The sequence below is a fragment of the Mus caroli genome, unplaced genomic scaffold (genome assembly GCF_978045245.1).
Source record: "Mus caroli unplaced genomic scaffold, Mus_caroli_1 scaffold_8, whole genome shotgun sequence".
In the NCBI taxonomy this organism is placed as follows: domain Eukaryota; kingdom Metazoa; phylum Chordata; class Mammalia; order Rodentia; family Muridae; genus Mus; species Mus caroli.
Window position 1 is genome coordinate 109316439 of NW_028227263.1, and position 23742 is coordinate 109340180.

At 45.3% G+C, this 23742-nt stretch overlaps 1 protein-coding gene across 4 annotated transcripts in view; it reads left to right on the top strand.

The window, feature by feature from the left end:
- Positions 1-23742, top strand: part of Znf536 (zinc finger protein 536) — a 458344-nt gene that overhangs the window by 307113 nt on the left and 127489 nt on the right. The window lies entirely within an intron of this gene.

The following is a 23742-nucleotide window of genomic DNA, read 5'->3' on the forward strand; positions in this document are numbered from 1 at the left end:
AATTTTTTTTTTTAAGACAGGATCTCAAAAAGTAACCTAGACTGATCTAGAACTTGGGGATCCTTCTGTCTCTGCCTACTAAGTAGTGAGCTCACAGGTGTGTACTTTTTGTATACACCTCCTTTTTTAAAAAAAATACAATGTATTTTTCTATATCCAGCAGCGGCCAAGAACAAATGCACACAGATTAAGGTATGTGGTCACCTTGGGATGTGTGAAAAAACAAGAAGAAATAGGAAAGAGAGCGGCTTTTGTGAACTAAGTGAGCACGCACCCGGTATGTGGATGCCCAAAGGAAAGCAGCCACTTCTCTGGCGTTTGCTGACCCACATGCTGCTACCCAGGAGTCATTTCTAACCCTGGGACCTCATTCCCTTCATAAATAAGCTATGTAGAGCATCTTGGCCCTGTTGAAGATGAGAGTCTCCTGCCTTCTTCCTGATAGCACCTGTCCCCACCTGAGGAATGGCTCTGGCAGACTTAACAGAAAGACCTGGTCTTTTAAGTTATGTGACAGGCCAAACCGAGGTTAAAATAATACACACTCACTGTAAACCCTGGTGTATTGGCGTAGGCCCGTAACCTCAGAACCCAGGAGACAGAAAGAAGATCAGGGCTTCAAGGCTGAGGCTCTGTTATGTAGGGGCCTCTGTCTCAAAAAAATTCATAACTAAAATTTCATAGTACGAGCCAAGGCCACGTCATATTCTCAGCCCCTTACAGAGGATAATGCCAACTACATCCTTTCCACAAACCCCACAAAAAAATCCCAAGGGGGTGGGTATCATCCTGTTATTCTCTGTCAGCCTCAGGGATGGGGTCTGGGGTGGGGGACACTCAGAGATGCTCCCTGCCTTACCCCCAAATCACCAGCAACTCAGGCAGAGACAACCCCTGCGAGGCTGCTCCCTGCATTTGTTACCTTCAACACTCCTTTGGGATACATCAAATCTAAAGTGACCAATAAATAAAAACAGCCATATCTGCCAACCTGTGACTGAGTCCCAGGAAAAGAGGTTACCAGTCCAGGCAGTGACTCAAACCCCAGACACCAAGGCTGGCATGTGCTCGGAACCAACAAAGCTTGAGCTAGCCTCATGTCCCTCAGACCTTGGTGTCTCCAGCTTCACAGGCTGGAGTGAGCTCATCTTATGACTGTATCCAGTCATTTCCCCTGGGGGGTGCGGGCTGGGGGAGGGGGAGGTAAAACCTCACTCTCTCTTTCCTGAAGCAACAGGATCTCAAGGAAACCTGACCCCGAACCCAGCAGTGGCCCCCTGGGGAGGGGTAGAGAGTGGGTGGCCTGGAGCACCACCAGCAAGCCCTCTTGGCTGGGGCTGCTGCCTGCCCAGCCCCCAAGGACAATGGCAGCAGCAGAGGTCAAGCTGGGATAATATTTATCAATCTTATTCTCATGCCGTCAGCCTCTGCCCCAAACCCAGCATCACGGGAGACCCAGCTTATGTCTCTTATGGCCCTACGGAGCCACCTCACATGTACCCAATTACCTCTGTCAAGCAGGGGAAGGAGGTTCCCCTCTGTGGGTGGGATCTTGGGCCTTTGAGCCCATTCCTCCTGTCCAGCCAGTTAAAACTGTTGAAATTGCAAACCAGTAATAAAAGGATCATATGTGTTTCCCACCGAACAGGTTCTTTAGGGCTATTACGATAATTAAAAACATATGGTGCTGTGCTAGTCGGAGGGAAACTGCAGATGTACAAATTAGGTATTATAGAAGGGTTTTCTGCTTTTGCCCTTTTAAAAACGTCAAGCCGGAGAAGTTTAGGGAGATAAAATGGCAATTGTGCAGACAGTGGGTAGCGTTTTTGCTTTTAAAATCATTAAATATATAAGCTCTTGTTTTTAGGCTTACTGGAATCAACAGCTTCTGGTGGGGGAAGAAGAGAGGCTCAGGGACTGTGGGGGTAGGGGTTGGTGAGGAAGCTACCTTCCCACCTCGGGATCTCAGATACCGTGAACTCATACACACTTTTATGAAGTTATTCTGCAAGAAGAGGGTTATATTTATTAAATATCGAATTGTATTCCAGTGCTTTGGTAGAAGCAAAGATGGGTGGATTTGTTTTGTTTTGTTTACATTAAACTTTTTAGTTGTTAGAGGGCAGAGATGCAAGTGTTGGAGAGTCTAGAAAGCATCATTTGTTTTCATTTAAAATATGCAATTGATTGTGAGTTGGGTGATAAATACTGCTAATAAAAAGGAATTGGGAGAGTTTCTGGAGCTCCGCGTCAGCGGCCTTCCAATGTGGCTGTTCAGACAGGTCCAGTTCTGAGGAGGTAGGAGATGAGCAGGATTGGGATGGCTGGCGGGGCTCAGCCATGCTCGGGTGCCACAGAGACTCCACAGACATGCAGCCCTAACATAGAGAGGTGCTAGTTCAGCAGCCAAGGATGCAGGACTTTGCCAGTGCATTCGTGACAGGGCTGCTCTGAGGGAAGGCAGGGTGGGTACAGGTCACAGGAGCATGGCCTCAAGGCCTTGCCTCTTACTATTCATGAAAACACTTCCAGGTCTCCCCCGAGGTTATCCACTCAGAGCAGGAATGCCCTCAAACAAGAGAATAGTTGATAACTTTGTAAAACGAGGTGGATGCCAGTCAACAAGAATGCACAGCAATCAGGAGGTACACCCTACCCCAGAAACCAGCTACCAAATCGATATCCAGAATTGACAGGATCACAGTGTATAATTACTGAAATTCTTAATAATGACATCCCCCCCCCCGATAATACACCCAAACTCAGTACTGGGGACTGAATCCATTTTCTTGGGCATATAGGATATGTTCACCCATATCTCTAGCCCTATTTTATTTTTTATATCTTATTTTTACTTTGATATAGGGTCTCACTTGGTTGCACAGGACAGACTTGAATTCATTCTATAGAGCAAGCAAGCCTAGACCCTGTAATTCTCCTGATTCAGCCTACTGATTAGCTGGGATTATAGGATTATATTCTCACACCCAAAATTTGATTAATATACCTTTGTGCTGCGGTATTTGTTGTATTATAAACTTTGAATAAGTTTGTAACTTTGATGAAGTTAGAAGACTCCAGATGAGAAAGAGCCCTTTCTTGGCCATTATCAACAAAGATGGCCCATGAAATGGAGCCCTTGGTTCCATCTTAGCTGAGGATCCTAGGTCTTCTATACCATCACTTTTAGCTATACACCTTAGATGCCATCCAAGGGTCATTGTCATCCAGTGTCCCTACCTTTGGGATTTGTGACTTTGGGATTTGCTCTTCCCGCTGCCCTGCCTCTGGATTAGGTGGTATAGCCAGCCTTCTGGGATAACTCCAGCCACGGTCGGGATGAGAGGAGGATTCTTCAGACACCCGTGAACAGGGTACTATATGTGGCAGTGACTTCCTACAGTGGTGGAAGGACTTTTGGCAGTATCTAGAAGCAGTGGGTGGTACGCCTGGCATCTGATGGGTAAGGACCAGTGAAGCTGTTCCACCCTTCTCACTGGGCAACCTCTCCAGCAAAAAACCTAGCCACACTAAGTGGGTCCGGGTCAGTGGCTGGGAGATAGATCCCTGTGCTCAGGGATGACGAGTTCCAGGTCTGTCGTCAAAACACAAATTTGGGTCAACCTAGCCAGCTAGGAAATAGGGCTTGCTACCTAGCTGGTGCTAGGTCCTGCCATTGACAACCCAGACATCCATTCCTCTCCAAGTCATGTTTCCTTTGGATGGTAGGCCATGATTCAAGGGCTACACACAGGATGACCCACTGTGCTTTGGAAGTGGAAACTTTGAGCAAAAGATTCATTCCTCCCAGCTCCAAGGAGCATGGAGGATGTAGGGAGGGTGGGAAGGATGGTAGGGTGTAGGGAGGGTGGCAACTGAGCTTGCAGCCTAGAGCCAGCCTTTTCTTCTCCCTTGAGTGATAGCAAGCCTAAGATGTTATTGTGCACATAGGTATTACCGCTTTAACTTTTACTGAGGTAAAATAACACCTTGTCACTCAGCGCAAGTACCAATCACAAAATGAATTAATTGTAATAACTGTTGTCAACAGAACAAAAGACTTGTTGCTTTTCTAAGCAGATTTCTGCGCACTGAGAACTATATACAAACGCTCCCATTGGGCAGGCTGGCGGAAACCAGTCAGAATATAATTGTATCTGTCTATCTCTTGACTTTGTTTTTAAGGGCTAAGGAATCCAGTTAAAAACCTATATTTTAAACATATCAATAAATATAGCCCTTTTTGTGTTTGGGATGTCTCCTCAAAAAAAAAATGAAGTCTTTAATAAATTGGCCATGAAAATAGCCTTTGCCGTTGATGGCTCCAAATAAGGGCCAGCTGCAGAGGCTGCCTGTGGACTCTTAAGTCACGAAGGGAATTATGCCCAATTACCTTCCCATAAAACACCCTCTCATTTCTGGAAGTTATCAAAACGCATCCTGCGGACAAGTGGTCAGCTGCCCCTTTGCTCCTCAGAGAAGCACAAGAGGTTTCACGCCGGGCCCACCGGGCGCTTAACTGCCCTCATGGCAGCACAGGCAGACTTGTTTATAGCCACACTTTTTACAGTTTCCCCACTTGCGGCAACCCCCTATTTTTTTTAAAAAAATATTTATTTGTTTTTGCATTCTAGCTTTTTCACATCTCTGCACACTTCTCTCATGAAGAACTGAGGACATCCTAGAGACAGTGTTCTACAAAGGAGGCTATCCTGGGAGAGCGAGTAGGCGGAGGGGCTGGGCATGGGTCTCCGCAGGGTACCCTACAAGTTGAGTATCCAGTCAGGTCATTCTTGTTCAGGGGTCTCTGTCAGATGGGAGAGAGTGACTTGCCTTCGAGGGTGGGTCTTTGAGACAGTCAGAATGAGGAAGAGCCTAAAGAAGTGTGCCTGGAATTCACAAGCTGAGAGTGGGTGTGATCACTGTCCTCTGAGGGATCATAAATAGGTCAGTAATTTCCGAAGTTTCTGCACACTCTGTGCATTATACCATCAGCAGCCAAGCAGAGGAAATGGACGAAAGACCCTATGGGATGGGATAGGGCGCCTCGTGGTTCCAGGGCATCTCATTGGTGCTGATTCTGCCTCTCTCCTTTCCTCCAGTTCCCATTCTCCCGTTTCTCCATGCCCTACAGCTACCCTGACTCTTGTGTCCATCCCTCAGATACAGTGGACTTCCACAGTATGTCTGATGCTCTATAGGCAGCCTGCTTTATACTTGTACTCACTGAAGACTCATCTGGTCCCCCATGATGAAATGATAAAAGAGACCATGAGAGATGTTTTTGTTGTGCAGAACAGGAGAGAGCTTATTGACTACAAACCACAGACAACCATGGGTGCTATGTTCATACACCCAAGTCTGTCCTCCTCTCCCTCCCTTGTCCCTCTTCCTCTTCTTCTTCTTCTTCCTCCTCCTCCTCCTTATCCACAAAAGGCAATCTCCTTCCTGCTTTCTGGGGCAAGTCTTCTCTGTACACGGCCTGGGAAAACAGGCTGACCCCTTACATACTCCAGGGATGGCAACTCTATGGCTGTCAGTCACACTAAAGTCCCAGGCCTTCATGGTGAAAGCAGGCTATGAAAATGGAGCAAAGAAGGCAGGGGCTTGTAGGGGAGAGAAGACTGAAGGGGCAGATTTGAGGTGGGTAGAGGGTCATTCTGAGGAGACTGATGGCTCCAAAGGCTTCTGCTACCTGGCCTCATCCTTCACTCCATCAGCATTGTGAAGACGATGCATTCTCTCCAAAAACAGAAGAGTCTGGTGCAGGAAATGAGTGTAGTCACCTGCCTGCTCTTTTGTTTTTTTGTTTTAAAGCACATATCAAATCATTCCAGAGTGTTGAAAGAGGGGTCACCAACCAAGCAGCCATGGTCATGGCCTTTGGGGGGGGCTGGCATCCTCTGATCATAAATCAGTTCCAAGTTCAGCCTCACAAGCTTGTGATGTTAGAATTTCTAGAAAGTGACCCAATGGCATCAGCCCGTGAACCTCAAAGGTCAGGGACGATGTCTTGGGGGTTGTGGGTTGGAGGAGGTTGGGGAGGGCACTGGAGAAAGGCCTGAGATGACAAGGAGCCAGCTATGCAGACATTTAGGTGTGTATTTCCAGGCGAAGAGACCTCACAGATTAAAAAAAAAAAATCCTGACCTAGGAAATGAACAGGACACCCCAGGCCACTGCATATGAGATCAGCACTTGCCGAGGCTATCTCAAAGCATGAGATTATCAATACTGTGAGCAGTCAGCAGGACCAGGACTGGGGCTATTTGATCTATATGTGCAGATGAAAGGAAAGTCCCTAGAGGGGAACACTTTGCTGCAAAAGGCAAAGGCTAGATGCCCAGGCTCCTGCTTCTCAGGCTGGGCACCCTGGAGTACCCCTGGCTAATCTGAGACTCGGGTGGGATCACTAGATTCAGGGAAGGCAGCATCGACAGAATTCCACACTCAATCCATCCCCAAGGCAGGAGAAAGAAACAGAAAGAGTCAGTCATGATCTTGGAAACATGACATCAGGAGAGGCCCAGGCATTTCTCAATGGCTCACATCTACAGACCAAGGCTGCCCATGCAGTTACATTTGTTTTCTTTTTAGGAATGAACACATAGCAAGCTGCAGCTAGTCAGCATTCTTAATGGCTATGCCCCACAAAGTCTTCTGGGAAACATGAGCAAGCCTCTTGGTGCGTCCTTTTCTTCTCTTGTGACCAAATACCTAACAGAAAAACCGTAAAGGAAGAAGGCTTTATTGTGGCTCGAGGTTTCAGAGAGTTTTAGTCCATGGCCACTTGACACCATGTGCTGACAGAGACTGTCACTATACAGATGTTCAGGGAGCACAGAAAGGGACCATGGATATATCCCCAAAGTCCTTGTAGCTAGTGACTTTTATTCCTCTGCTGGCTCCGACAACGTTCCTAGGAGTTCTATAGGAATCAGAAACCAAGTATTGAGAGGGATATTTTGGATTCAAACCATTAACACAGGTCAAGCTGATCTGAGCTGTCATGGAGAAAGGTACAGAACTCTCACTAATGACTGCTGTGAAGTTCCAACCTCCATTCTAACCTTGGCTGGCTCCAGGTTCAACCATTACTGGGCATGGTGGACGGGTTGCTTTCTTTTATCAACTCAACATGAACTAGAGTCACTTCTGAAGAGGGAATTGCATCCATCAGGCTGGCCTCTGGGCATGTCTGTGGGGCACTTTCTTGATTAATGATCTATGTGGGAGGGCCCAGCCCATTGTAGATAGTACCTATCTTCGGCAGGTGGTCCTAGGGATTCCCGAAAGGTAACTGAATGTGAGCTTGGAGAGCCAGCTTGGAAACAGCTTGCGACCTCTGCTTCAGTTCCTGTCTCCATGTTTCTGATTGGAATTCCTGTCCTGCCTCCCATCCATGGTGGACTGTGATAGAGGTGTATGACTTCACCCCCTTTCTCTCCCAGTTGCTTCTGGTCACAATGTATTTAGCTGAGCAATAGAAACCTAAGACAGCAGGTGACATCATACTGTAGCAACAGAACAGGGCAGGCATCTTAATCCCATCCATTTGACTCATATAAACTATATCTCAGTGAGAGGTGTGTACCTAAATAAATGAGCATGTACATTTACATTATAAAATAAAACTTAAAAACATACTTTCACTCAGTGTCTTTCACCTGCCTGTCACGGGCTGAATCCTGAACTAGCACACAGAATTGTTGGAACAGTGTATCTCCACTGGAGACTGACAACGGGAATGCTGTGTGTTTTGGGTTGTCATCTGTACTAGGCACTACACAGACCTGTCTACACTGGCACAGGTCCACACTGGCTTGCCTCTACTTATGTGCTTACTCCCCCATCCTTTGTGGTCTGTTCAAGGGGCTGCTGAGGTGGGCGGTGCTCTGCAGCCAGGAGGGCCTGCTGAGCACTTGGTCTTTCATCCTGCACTGCTGCTATTCAGCAGGTACTCATTGTATATTGCTCCTATACCGGGCACTTTCCTTGACATTAGGGCACAGAAGGGAGCAGCTAGACCTCTATAGATCTATTTCCCCTCATCCCTGGCTCCTCAGAGCATAGCCCTCTGCACCTCCCAGAAAATAAGTCTTCCGTGATGGAGTGGGTCAACCACTCTCATCCATGGACATCTTACCTGGAGGTGCTCAGCCCTCCACATATGAGAACCTGCTCTATCTACATTCCCAAGATGGTCCTGGCTATCCCAACAAGAAAGAGAAGAGCAAGGGAAGAGTCAAAAGGCTCTCACTTAACAAAGATTTCCTGAGGGCTCCAGTGTATCAAGCCCTCTCCTAGGCACTGGAGCCTAGGGTAAGTAAAGAAACCCAAACTTCGCCCTAAAAGAGCACTTTTCTGGGAGGTGTGTGTGTGCCACACAACCGACTCTAGCCAGCAAGAGGAAGAAGAGAGAGGAAGTCTAGGCTGGGAGTGCATTTAGGGAGTGATGCAAAGGGGTAGTCATTTCCATGCTGTGGAAAGAGTGAGGGCTCATGGGTGACATTCAAGCAAAGATTTGCAGAAGATGGGGTAGCCATTAGGAGAGTTTGGGGAGCACGTTCCATGCAGGGCTCTAGCAAGGACCTAGGTTCTGAGAGCCAGGCCTTATGAGGTTAGAGGAATGTCAAATAGAAAAGATAGGAATAGGGGATAGGACATGCTAAGGAGGAGGAGGGCTCTGTAAGCCATTCTGTGCACCTTGGCTAGCTCCACAGGCTAAGGAGGCAGCCTGGGGCTCTGTAAGCCATTCTCTACACTCTGGCTAACCTCTTGGGTGAAAGTCCCACAATCCCTGTGCTCTCCTCTGCCTCTTTTATTCATCATGGTTTCTCTTCCTTCTAATCTTCCCAGTTCTTCCCCACTGTCCTTACCATTAGATCCATTCCCTTTCTGTCTCTCATTACAAAACAAACAGGCTTCTTGGGTATAATAATAAAATAAAACATGATATAATAAAATAAAACAAAAACTAACACATCAAAGTATGACAACACAAACAAAAGGGAAAGAACCCAAGAAAAGGCACAAGAAACAGATAGAGATGTAGAGACACACTGATTTGCACTAATACACTAAATCAGAAGCCAAACATATGTAATGGACCTGTAGGGTTAAAAAAAGAGGGAATACATTACTATATATATATAAAATATATATCATCCTCATCACATATGTATATTTACAAAAAAAATTTAAAAATAAGGTTAAAAAAAAAAGCCCATTGAATTCACTTTCTCCTGGGCACTCAGCCTGTTCTTAAGAGTAGTTTGTCTCCCCAGGGAGACTCCCTTGGGGAAGATAAAGTTTTTATTTGCACGTGGTTATCAGTTGGAGACAGTGTCTAGGTTAAGATTGGGGCATGTGTCCACTTCTCCTTTCTGCTCTAGGACCCCATGTGGTACAGACTGGCGCAGGCCCTGTGCATGCTGCCTGCCTCAGTCTCTGTGAGTTTGTCTAAGCATTGACCACGTGCATTTAGAGAGCCTTGTTTGCTTGGTGTTTGCTATGGCCTCTGTCTCTTACAGTCTTTCTTCCTCCTCTTCCTCATGATTCCCTAAGCCCTGAGGGGAGGGATTTGATGGAAATATCTCATTTAGGGCTCAGTGTTCCAAGGTCTCTCACTTTCTACATAATATCTGTCTGTGGGTCTCTGTTCTCATCAGCTGCAGGAGGAAGTGTCTCTGATGATGGCCAAGCAAGGCCCTGATCTATGAGTATAGCAGAATGCCATTCGGAGTCATTTCATTGCTATGTTCCTTTAGAAGAACAGTAGTTGTTGGTTTTACCTTAGGTCTCTGGGCTATCTAGTTTCAGGTTTCTTGGTTACTCAAACCATGTTGGATATGGCTTCCATCTCATAGAGAGGGCCTTATGTCAAATCAGATGTTGATTTGACATACCCACACACCCACACACTTTGCAATTCCCATCAAAATTCCAATACAATTCTTCACAGACCTTTAAAGGGCAATTTTCAGCTTCATATGGAAACACACGTACACAAAAATTCCCAAGGTAGATTTTTTTAAAAATTCTGAATAATAAGAGAACTGCTGGAGGTATCACCAGCAGGAGTCTCGAATTATACTGCAGAGCTACAGTAATAAAAAACAGCATGTCATTGACACATAAACAGATGTGGATCAATGGAATTGAAGATCAAGACACAAATACACACAACTATGGACAGCTATTTTTGATAAAGACAGAGATACACACTGGAAAAATAGATACTATCTTCAACAAATGCTGCTTTTCAAACTGGATAGGTGCGTGTAGAAGAACCCAAATAAATCCATACGTACCCTGCACTCAACTCCAAACGTACCAAAGACCTCAACATAAAACCAGATACATTGAGCCTGATAGAAGAGAAAGTAGAGAATAGCCTTGAACTCATTTGGTACAGAACAAGTCTTTCTGAATAGAGTGCTGTTAGTTCAGGCACTGAGATCAGCAATTAGCAAATGGGACTTCATGAAGCTGAGACACTTCTGCACATTAAAGGACACTATTATTCAGACAAAGCAGTAGCTTATCGAGTGGGAAAGTTTTTTTTTTTCCCCCCCAATCCATAATCCCATAGAGGACTAATATCCAAACTATATAAAGAACTCAAAGAAATAAATATCAAGAAAACAAATAATCCAATTAAAAATGGGGTAGAAAAAATGGGGTAGAAAAAATGGGGTAGAAAAAATGGGGTAGAAAAAATGGGGTAGAAAAAATGGGGTAGAAATATAAACAACTCTTAACAGAGGAAACTCAAGTAGCTGAGAAACACTTAAAAAATGTTCAATATCCTAAGCCATTGTACTAGCTGGTTTTGTGTGTCAACTTGACACAATCTGGAGTTATCACAGAGAAAGAAGCCTCCCTTGAGGAAATGCCTCCATGAGATCCAGCTGTAAGGTATTTTCTCAATTAGTGATCAAGAGTGAGAGGGCCCATTGTGAGTGGTGCCACCCCTGGGCTGGTCGTCTTGGGTTCTATAAGAGAGCAGGCTGAGCAAGGCAGGGGAAGCAAGCCAGTAAATAACATCCTTCCATGGCCTCTGCATCAGATTATGCTTCCTGACCTGCTTGAGTTCCACTCCTGACTTCCTTTGGTAATGAGCAGCAATGTGGGAAGTGTAAGCTGAATAAACCCTTTTCTCCCCAACTTCCTTCTTTAGTCATGATGTTTTGTGCAGGAATAGACACCCTGACTAAGACAGCCATCATGGAAATGCAAATCAAAATTACTTTTCGATTTCATTTTACACCCATCACAATGGCTAAGATCAATAAATCAAATGACAGCCCATGCTAGTGAGGATGCAGAACAAGGGGAACACTCCTCCATTGCTGGTGGGAGAGCAAACGTGTACAGCTACTATGGAAATCAGTGTAGTGGTTCCTATCTCCAGATCCATCTATACCACTCTTGAGCATCTTCTTAAAGGATGCTTGATCCTACCACAGAGGCACTTGCTCATCCATAGTCACTGCTACTTTATTCACTATAGCCAGAAATTAGAAACAACCTAGATGTCCCTCAACAGATAAATGGATAAAGAAAATGTGCTAATTTATACAATGGAGCATTGCTCAACTGTTAAAATGGAAATTATGAAATCTGTGGGTAAGTGGATGGAACCACTTACAAAAAATCATCCTGAGTGAGGTAGCCCAGACAAATGGTTATACATTCACTTGTATGAGGATATTAGCTGCTAAGTCAATGATAACCAAGCTACAGTAATAATTATAATAATCTGTAGAACCACAGAGGTTAGGTGGGACTAGGGCAGTGGCAGATAGAGCTCATTAGGAAAAGGAAATAGAGGTAGCTGTGGATGGGTGGGGACACTGGATTGTGAGCATCAAGTGTGGAGCAGGAAGGCAGAGGGGAACAAGGGAGGGAATACAAGGAGAGACAGCTAAGACAAAGGGCCATGTGAAGAGTAGTATGGAGGACAAATACAGTAAAAAGCTTCCTAAAATATATACATATAGGAAGGCAACCTAAACAAAATAACCAAATAATGGGAAAGACAGAGCCCCAGTTGGATCTCTCTTATCACCAAATGAACCTTCTAGTACCAGGAACGAATTATATCGAATTGGGTTGTTGGCCAAAGGCCCTGGGAATCCCCAAACAACCCAGGCTGTTGCCAAAACTGTAAGTTGCTCTCCACAAACTGATGGCAAGGCCCATTGCTGAAGACAACGCCCACACAACTCCCCGAACATGGAGAAGTGGAGCTGGAGCTTACACAAAACATTCACCCCTACACACTAGTGTCTTTTGGACAGGAAGGTCCTCCACGGGCTACCTAAGGAGACAGGTAAACACCGACCAAGCCACAAACACTTGCATCTATGAGTGTTCTGCCTGTAAGATATGCTAGGGCAATCCCTGTGCTCTTAAGAGCTCTGCCCTCTGGGACATGCCTTGTCACCAAGGGCAAAGCTTGGAAACCTTTTTTTTTTTCCATTGAAAATATTTTTCCCCCCCAGGCTAGTGAGATGACTCAACAGGTAAGAGCACTGACTGCTCTTCTGAAGGTCCTGAGTTCAATTCCCAGCAACCACATGGTGGCTCACAACCACCAGTAATGAGATCTGATTCTCTCTTCTGATGTGTCTGAAGTCAGCTACAGTGTACTTATGTATAATAATAAATAAATCTTTGGGTTGGAGCAAGCAGGGACTGAGTGAGTGAGGCCGACCAGAGTGAGCAGAGATCCTAAAAATTCAATGCCCCACAACCACATGAAGGCTCAGATGGTTATCTGTACAGCTATAGTGTACTCACATACATAAAATAAATAAATAAATAAATATTTAAAAATAAAAGAAAAATTTTTTCATATAATATACTCTGATCATGGTTTCCCCAAACTCCTCACAGATATTTTCTATTTCTTCACCTTTCCAACCCCACACGTTCTTTTGTGTTCTTTAAAACTCAAAAAAAACCCCTACAACAATAAAAAGGGGAGAACAAAGAGCCACAAGAAGTGCTTGCACACACACACACATACACACACACACAGACAACTTCTCATAAAGACCCACAATTGGAACCTATAATATAAAAGCAAAAGACCAGTAAAGGAAAAAAATGCTGAGACAAAGCAATATGAGACAAACATAACCCAAAAATACCCCTGAGTTTGTTTCGTGTTGGCTATATACTGCTGGGGATGTTGCCCTCAAGTGTGGTTTACACACGCAGTGATTGTTTCTTGTACAAGTGGTGGTCAATCGCAGATAGCTTCTGGATTAGGAAAAGCACAGCCCCATTTCAGTGCTAGAGCCCCGTCTGGCTGGGACCTGTGCATCAGTCCTGTTGTGACCAGAAGACACTGTTTCCTTGGTATCTTCCATCCCCATTGGCTCTGACAAGCTCTCCTCCTGCACACAGCTCCCTGAGCCCTCCCATTTAGGACTGAATGTTTCCAACGTCTCTCAGTATCTGCACGTTGTGGAGTTGTGGGTCTCTGCGTTCTTATCGACTGGAAGCAGGAGCTTCTCTGATGAGGGCTGAGGCACTGATTCAAGGGTACAGCAGAATCTTGTCAGGAGTAACTTTACTGCAACGTTCCTTGAATGGCATAATAGCAGTATAGAAATCCTAATAATGCGCAAACCAGGGGCCATGGGTTTTACTCTCACGCTGTTCTTTCAAAGTATGTAGCAGTCCCAACATGCCTTTTACCCCAAGTAAAACCGGACCCTGAGAGGCCTGTTTAACATAAGAGCACTATATTGAGCTAACCCCCAGGCTGGCTGCTGAGGGTGAAGGAAGGGAAATCTGAAGCCAGGCAGAGGCTGTGGCCATCATCAGGGCAGTGGTAGTAATGACAGAGCAAGTGGCCAGCAGATAGAGTGTTGGCCACTGAGCATGTTCATCAGCCCCCATCTGTCTCCTTCCCTTCCTCTGTTTCCATCACATTACCAGTTTTCACTTTGGTCCTACTTCTGGCCCGAGCATCCTGGGAATCTAGTTCCGTTTCATTGTTTCTGCCTGTCTTCACCTTCCTGGGTCCCCTCTCCCACTTACTCGGAAGTAGACACTGTCAGCTCATTTCAGATGTGGTACGGTATGCTGTAGAGTCTATTGTTTGCTTTTATTTCTGATGGCTTGAGTTATTTAACTGAATTCAGCTCATAGCAGCGAGGAACTGATGTCCACACCATGTTCCTGAATCTACGTCTCCCTCTGTGGCTTGCTGCATGCAGGCAGGAAGGTGGCTGCCTGGCAAGGTCTGGGGATCCAGGAGCTCACACAGAGCCACCCAATCCATGTGAGAGCTAGTCGCTCTTGACCCAGGCACTTGCCTGGGTAACGCTGGTACTCTTCCCAATAGGCTCTCAGGTAAGAGGAGCCAGTCAGTGCAGGAGTGAGATGCTCTTTGTACATCTCCCCTCAGTCTCCTCGGTTGTACACACTGTCAGGATATCTCTGCTGTTTGACTTTGTTTAGAATCAGGAGCCTTTATTTTTCACAAATACCCTGATCTGGTTCACTAAAGGGAATCTTACAAAAAAAACAGTTCTTCAATTCAAGTAAGAAATAAAAACAAAAATATCTCCAACTCTGCAGGCATGTACTGCTTGCTTTTACCTCCCTCCCCTTGATTCCAGCAGCTCACCTCTTCCTACATGAAAATATCACACACACACACACACACACACACACACACACACACACACACACACACACACACACAAGCTTTAAGGAAGTTACATGGGGGTGGATCTGTGGTAGTTGTGAAAATTTGCGTCCTGGCTGAGGCCTTGCGTGCCAAGCCTTAGCCTGAATTACATATTTACAGCTGAGTTATAAGCCCTTAGAAAACAGGATTTATCATGGAAATGGTGACACGGGCTTCACCCAGCCTGGAATTCTTGGGGGCCGAGGTGATATACTACACAGAGAAATCAGATCATTAGTTAGTTATAAACAAAGGACAGAGATAGTAAATTAGAAGCGGTATTTCGGCAGTTTCTTACGTATTTACGACAGCAAAATATGCAGCTGAGCTATATTCCTTGAGATAGTATTTAAGCATCTCCAATCTAACGTTCGTTTTCAGACATGGCCGCACCACACATTTTGAAGCCTCGGCCATTCTCGATCTTCTCCCGTCGTCTTATCCGTGATATTTTCTTCCTTCCCTGTTGCTCATTAGAAAAATGTTAAAAATCCATTTTGGTCTGATTAATAATAAAGCTGATCACATGTAACCTAATTTTCATTCAGGGCTGCCCCTGTCTGTGGAGTCATATACAAAGTGACCTTTGAATCGCCAGTGGACTCATAAAGTACAATAAGCACCATTGTCCTGTCAAAAATTGAAGATGTTTTACATCATTACAAAATTTAATGTTCCATCTTTTCAAATGCACTCCTTTTCAAAGGCCACATTCCAATTGAAGCTCATTAAAATCAGACTCAAGTTTCCTGTGGTGGGGATGAAGAGAGTTTCGCAGGCTATGGGAGGAAAATGAATCACTCTTTTAAAACAGATATGGTTACATATGAGTTTTGAAAGGTGCAGGGACGGGAGAGCCTCCACTACCGGCCACAGTGAGGCTTTTGTGCTGAGAAAACCAATCACCCGCCTCCCTCCCGGATCCCCTTACCCTCCCCCCCCTCCCGAAGCACACACACCCCGGGTCGTCCTATTTACTTCTGAATAAGTCAGTTTTCTAAATAAAATTGTTGTTTTGAAGTTCAGAGGTGGAATCCAAAGAGGGCTTTTTGGTGGGTGGGCAGAGATGAGGAAAACCAGCCCAGCAAATTCATATATATATATATGAATTTCATATAAATATATATTCTTCTGAGCTAGAGACCTGATATTTCCAAAAGTCACTGTAGGACTCTGGGGGAGTGGGGGAGCAGAGAGGGCAGGCTGGACAGATAAATGCTGTATTGCTTCTGGACATAGAGAGAGGTTTTAACTAAGACCTATCTCTGTGGCCTAGTGGAGACAGGTCACACCCAGGGGACCAGGGGAAGATCCCCAGGACCTCCTGCTCAGCTTCTCACTCTGAGACCTGTGAATATAAAAGGCTTGCTTCAAAGCCCAGAACCCAAATGTGTATTTCTTGAGCTTTAGATAGATGGAACCTTTTAACAGCTAGCTTGGTGCTACACATCTGTAACCTATACTCACAGGGAGATCTATGAGTGCTCACTTTGTGCTGGGCCCTAGGATGGGGCCTGCAAACACATCTCCTCACTGAATTTGAGCTTTCATCCCAAGTCCAAAGAAAACCAAGCTCAGGAGAGGTACCTTTCGCTTGTCCCCCAGCCCTGTCGCTGTAGTGACTTAAGATCCTATTCGAAGCACAGACCAGTTGGTTTGTGAGTTTAAGGTCAACCTAGACTGTAAAACAAAGTTCTATAAGTAAGTAAGTTAATTAATTAACAAGGGCCAGGGAGATGGCTTAGCACTGGCTGCTCTGGCAGAGGACCCATGTTCAGTTCCTAGCACCCACACTGGGTTGCTCACAAACCTTTGCAAGTCCAGTTCCATTGCCTCTAGCACCCTCTTCTGACCTCTGGACACTGCATGCAGGTGCCTCATATACACACAAGTAAACTAATAATCTAATCTAATCTAATCTAAACTAAACTAAAAACAGAAGGAATATCCAGGCCTGGAAATTGTCCACTTCTGAGGCCAGAAATCAATAACTTGTGGCCTGATACCATTCACATCAGGGGATAAGCTTTATTATATTAATAATAATGGATTAATTAAAGTGGATTTTTAATACCTCTCTAACAAACAAGAGAGGGAAGAAAATGTCAAAAATAAAAGCTACCGAACATTAAGACTGTCCAAGGCTTCAAAATGCACCATGGCCACGTCTGAAAATGTGTGTTTGATCTAAAGACACTTAACTACTATGTCGAGGGGACAAATGGGAGTCCCACCTGCCGGACAAGTGCATCATTCATACAACTTTGGCACTGAGTCAGAAGAGGGCTGCCTGGGTCTGGATGGCACATCTGTGCCAAGCTTTATCATTATTTAGAACTAACAGGAACTGACATCACAGCCCAGTTGTGCCGTTCATTTCGGTGTGACCTGGCGTAGGTTGCTTAGCTCTGTTGGGCTCCAGGGCTCACAGAGGGACGGTAATGCAGGTGTTCTCTGAGTTCCGCTAGATTTACATACATCCCAATGAACCCATAATATGTTGAAAATGACATGAAGAATGGGGTATAGTGACATAGGCTTGTAATATACCTGCTACTTGGGAGACTGAGGCAGGAGGAGAGCAAGCCTAAGGACTGTCTAGATAACTTGATGAGACACTGTTGAAATAAAAGGAAAAGGCTGGTTGCAGGGCTTAGTAGCAAAGTGCCTGCCAATAATCCATTTTAGGGGATAGGAATGTGGTTGGGTAGTGGGATGCCTATCTAGAATCCCCTAGTGAGGGGCTGGGGCCTGGCTCAGTAGTAGAGCCCCTGTCTAGAATCCCCCAGTGAGGTGCTGGGGGCATGGCTCAGGCTCTTGCCTAGCATGAAGCCCTGGTTTCAATCTCTGTTACCAGAGAAAAAGAAAGAAGAATGGCATTGAAATATATTACATAAATGTAACCTACCATGTCAGCCATCTTTCTCACCACCATGACAAACACTGACATAAACAACTTAGAGGGGAAAGAAGATATGCTTCGTCCCATGGTTTCAGAGGCTTATTCCATCTGGGAGGGAAAGACATGGCTCATCATGGCAACCAGGAAGTAGAGAGAGCATAACATTGTCGTGCTTCTGACTCCATCTTTTTTCCATTGTCTGTGTCTCTGGCTCATGGGATGGTACTGCCCACATCTAGGATGAGTTTCCCTCTCTGAGATAATCCTCTCTGGACACATTGTCACAGCAACACCCAGAGGTGTGTGTACCTCAGTCATTCAGCTCATTCCAAAGCCAGTGAAGTTGACAGGAAAGAGCAACCATATCCACAGCACAAAGCATGCTCACAGAGCTGACATTTAGCCTACAGCTGGGAATGATCTGTGTATGCAAAGCCTGTGTTACCATAGAGGCCTGAACAGTTAGGGTGGTGTAGTGAGTATCGTGGCAACAGAACACACTGCAGGGATTGGCTGATTCCCCTTCGTGACTGCATAGCTAATCGGGAACTAAGGTCTTTTATCTCAAGACAGTGTCACAAACAGAGTGCTAGCCACAAAAAAAAAAAAAAAAAAAAAAGATCAAAATTCACAGTGTGAAGTACAGCTGCTACAGAGGGAATATTGCTTATGCATGACTGTAGATTTCAGAAATACTAAATTGAACCATCATAAGCCGGGGAACATCTGAAGTATGGACCTGGCATGACTGTGTAAGATTATGGATATTAAGGGTTTAGCTCCATATTTGGGCTATATTTATCTACCTTTAGATGTGAGTTCTGCCTGTGGTAGAAGTGAAATACTAGTTGTAACTAATTCAGAAAACCAACAGCTAAGTCATCTTCTTAGCATAAGCTTGTCTAGAGAGCTAAAACAATGGCTAGCCCCTCATTCAGTAACTAGCAACTAAAATAGTACGGTCATATTAGAGCTGTAGTAGTTAGCTACTGCTGTGTAACAAATATCCACAAAATGAGTAGTTAAAATAGCAGCGATGTATCCCCCTTCCTCCAAAATCACCTTTGTATCAGATGGTGATTCTGCTGATCCAAGCTGGGCTCAGCTGACTTTAACTGGACGTATCCACACCTCTGTCCACAGCTCAAAGGTCTCTGGGAACTGGATGGCCTAGAGTGGCTTTGGCTGGGGATAAAATGTCCTGTACCAAGTGGACTCTCAGCCTCTAGGTTATCATACACTAGTTTCTGTTGCAGAGGCTCCTCCAAGAGATTAAATCGGAATGTCCAAGCTCTATTTTGTTTGTATGGTTAACTACTGTCCCATTGGCCAAAGTCACACAGCCACACAGTGTGAGACATGCCTGGAGAGAGTCACCTGTGTAATCAGGATCTAGCTCCCTGTGTCCCCGAAGTTGTAACCAAGGCTAAGGAAGGAGATGGCGCTTGGTTCTATAGTCAAGAGTACTTGCTGTGTAAGCATGAAGACCCAAGTTCAAATCAGCAGCACCCACATAAAAATAAAAAGCCAGCCATTTTATGTACTCATACCCTGTAGGGGGGTGGAGACAGGAGGATTGCTTAGACCCTGTCTCAGAGTAAGAAGGTAGAAAGTGAGAGAGTGGTATACCAGATGTACTTTTGGGGCTTCTGCCTTTATAAGTGGGCATGAGAACCTGAGCATGTGCACATCTGTACACAAACACACACACACACACACACACACACACACACACACACACACACACAAAGAGAGGGGGAGAATGGGGTATGAGAATGAGGAGTGGAGGTCATGCAAGTGGGTAGAGGTTAGGGGTTAGGAAGCAGAATTAAATGGCCCAGGATAGGGAGTTATTTAATTCCTTCAGTCTCAGGGTACTATGCTCTCCTGATGTGTTCTGAAGTCCTTCCTGAAGCTGTCTGTTTTCTGCATTCTTGGATCCATCCTCCCCTGAGAGAAAGGCCTTTGTCTCTCCCTGCAGAAAGCATTCTTTTATAGGGATGTCTTGAAAGAGTTTGCAGCCTCCTGGCTACTTCAGTCTGTCCATATTCCAAAGGTCTATGCTAGGGCTTTAGGGATACCTGTACTGAACAGGGAGCTCCTGCCCTTCATCTCCCTGCTGGCTTCTTCTTACCCATTCTTGCCAAATGCTTTCAGAATGGGCCATGTGTTCCAGTCCTCAGAGGAAAGTCCACACAGAGCTGCTAGCTCAATAACTCTTTCCCGTTCTGAGTCCCAACTCTCCCTCATGCCTTCCAGATTTGCACTGTGATGGAACATCAGTGCTTAAGATGCCTAGCCTCTCTGTGGTGGGTCCTTAGTACTTCCCATCCCATCTCAGATAGGTAGAAAATGGTGTCTCTCAGGACACCAGCATCAGGGGTCTGGTGTAGGTAGCATGGATGTCTTCAGAGCATGAATGTTGAGATGTCTAAGAGAGGCATGAGCTAGATGTCTGTCTATGTGCTCAACTGCTATGAAGAGACCTCATAACCATGGCAACTCTTATAAAAATTGGAGCTGGCTTACAGTTTCATTGTCATCATGGTAGGGAGCATGGCAGCACGTAGGCAGACAGGGAGCTGGAGAAGGTGCTAAGAGTCCGACATCCAGATCTGCAGGCAGAAGGAAAAGAGTTACTGAACCTGATATTTTAAAACCCCAAAGCTCACTCCCAGTGACACACTTCCTCCAACAAGGCCACACCTACTCTAAAAAGGCCACACCCACTCCAACAAGGCCACACCTACACCAACTAGATCATGCCTCCTAATCCCTCTCAAGTAGTGCCACTCCTTGATGTCCAAGCATTCAAAGATATGAGCTATGGGAACCATTCTAATTCAAACCACCACAGAGCCCAACCAAGCAGTCTACCACCAGCTATCTCTGTACATTGGCGATATGAGATAAAGGGACTGGTAACCTGCCTCCTTCATCCATTCCTTCAAATGGCTGTGTGTGTAGAACCTGGGAACTCGAGGGATCCACTTTCTTTTTAGCAGCTGGTTCTCAGGCTAGGAACTAGTTCTCTGGGTTCAGGTTACCATGATACTTGGAGGGATTTCAGAAATAATGGGGGCTACAGAAAATCCCAGATCATCCCTAGGCCTCATTGGAGGCTTTTTAGCTTTTCTTTCTCCTGTCTGGGACCTCTTTGTCACCTAGGTATCTGCAGCAGTCAGGACAAGCCTTGTTCTTGACTATATAAAGTCACCCTACTGGTGACCCCACAGATACCAAATGCAGAACCCTAGGCCACAGGTTTCTCAGGTCAGATGAGGAGGTTGCATGAGTATACAAGGGAATGGAGCAGCTTGAGCCACAGTGGATCCAGCATTGTCCAAGGCCCCCAGGAATCTGTGTGTCTTCCTTTCATGCATAGATAACCCCCTAGAAGAATTTAGTACAGTTTCTGAGCTCACAAACACTAACAGATCCCTTTAGAATTCTCTAGATCTGGAACCCATGTGACCTGAATGTGTGTGTGTGACTTTTGAGTCTATAGTGACTGTGCACAATGCTGACAGAGGCAGCTGAGGGAGGAACGGTTTATTTACATTCATGACCCTAAATGGTTTCAGTGCATCTGGGAGAGGAAGGCAGCACAGCTTATGACATTGGGGTACATGGTGGAAGCTGTCTGCATCATGGTGGATAGCAGACGACAGCAGGACAGGAAGTGGACAAGGACAACATAGCTCCAATGACATGTACTCAGGTGACCCAATTTCTCCAACTAGACTTTACTTCCCAAAGTTTCCAGAACTTCCTGACACAGGGCCACCAGACGGGAACCAAGCATTCAAATTGAGAGCCTGTGGGGGACATTCCGGATTCAAACCTTGACACCCAGGGGAATGGATCTTAGAAAAGCCAGCACACAATTCAGATGAGGTCTTTAAGGGAAAAAAATAACTAAATTATAAGCTTAACTCTCCTTCCCTCCATGGAAACGTACTTGTTGCAATGGAAGGGTTTGCTTTTAAACCCAGAAAGGGGTCTTGCCTACAGGGATGGCTTTTGATCATATCCTTGATAGCAGGGACTCATCCATTCTAGAAGCTTCAGTTGGCACCTGGAAAATCTCGACACTCATTAGTGAGGAATCAGGCTATGAAACACAGTACCATAGCATCCACCCCCACAAAGAAAGGGGGTGCCCAGGGTTCTATAGCTCCTGCTTCTGGGAGCTGTATCTTCTATCTATCTATCTATCTATCTATCTATCTATCTATCTATCTATCTATCTATCTATTACAGTATATAATATTTATATTATATACCCGTATGTATGTATGTATGTATGTATGTATGTATGTATGTATGTATATAGTTCTGTTCAGAACTATGTATATAGTTTTGCTCAGACAGGGAAAAACTGGGAACAATTCATATTCATGCTGCACTTATAATTACAACCAAAGACGACCTGGTTTTCTTAGTAGTTCCTTCCTTCCTTGACTGACCTTGGGGAAGCTTCTAGTTCTCTCAGGGTTCCTCTTCCATGATGAGGTGGCACTGGGTGAATCCATAGGCCTCAACAACACTGATCACCACAGGACCTGTTGGAAGGAGACTCATTTTACAGAGTAGAAGTGTTAAGACAGAGGTGAGTGTCAATGGAGGAAGGTTTCAAAACAATTGGCATTGCCACGGGCAATGGTAGAGGGAAAAGGGAACCTGGGGGAGCCTGAAGACTCTAAAAATGGTCCTGGGCCTGGCTCCAGAAGTGGGAAGTCTTGAGATGGAGTCATCAGACTGCTTTGTACCAGGGCTTCCTCTGAGATGGATCAGGGAATGAGTGTGGTATGTGCACACATGCACCATGCCCTGCTGCAGCTCATCCTGTATCCCAAAGGATGTGTCCAACATGGAGCTCATAGAAATGGGGCTCTGAACAAGCTGCTCCCCAGGCAGGACTCCGGCGTGAAGTCACACAGGTACAGGGACACCTGTATGCTTCTCCATGAGGGATTCAGCCAGAGAACACCATTTAGCTCGAGAGTCATTTTCACGCAGCCCCTCCCACACAAGGGATCAGTGGTAAGAAAGCTGCCAGTGAAGGTGGTGTGTGTTCAGCCTGGGTGTGATGAAAATGTGTCTCCCGCTGACTCTCTGCCACTTCGATTTTTTTTTTTTTTACTGTAGTGTTAATCTTACTGGTGATTAAATAAAAGTGTGTTAATATCTCTGCATGTGAATATCCATTTATTCAAAGTGAAGTTCAAGGAAAAACCTTGCAGCTTGTCATGGGCCAGTCCATGCCCTGCTTTCTTTTCTTGTTTTATGAAACTATTTCTGGTCCACCCTCCAGTGTACACCTTGTAGATACTTGTATTTTAATGTGTGTATGTGTGTGTATGTGTGTTCATGTGTGTATCTGTGTGTATCTGTGTGTGTGTGTATGTGTTTTCATGTGTGTATCTGTGTGTGTGTGTGTGTGTGTTTATTCTCTACTCTCTAAGACTATCCTTTCATTGTAAATGACCCATTATTGTAGTTTGGGTAGGAGGTGTCCTTCTACAAAGGCTTATGCACCAAACACTTGGTCCCCAGCTGGTGGATCCTGTCCTTGAGAGATGATTGGATCATGAAGTCTCTTGCTTCCTCAAAGGATTAAGCCATTTATAGTCATAATCTGATGGCCTTGCTGGAAAGCAGTGGAAGCCGGGAGATGGATGACAGGAGCTTGGCAAGCTTGCCTAGTGGTGGCAACCCAAGAGCTATGATATGGGCGCTGGTGGTCAGTAGGTCCTAACAATATTAACTGGGGATTTGGAAGAAGTTTCCTAATCACAAGAACTGGTGTCCCCAAGCCTTCCATGCATCTAGAATCAAGCCAGCACCCACCCCAGGCTAACCACAGCCTCTCTGTTCCAAGTTGCTTTCATTGCTAGCTGTGTGTGACACACACTCTTCCCATCTTCACTGGGGCACTGCCAATCAGCCTACATTAGGCCCCCTTCCTCTCCTCCCCATCATCCAACACCTATTTCAAGCCTCGCATCCTTCAGAAAGCCTTTTATGTTGAATCCAGGTAAAATGAGTTAAGAACATTCTCCGTCTACAGAACACAGCTTGACATCACAAACATCAACTTCAGAATTTGCTGCAATACCGAGTG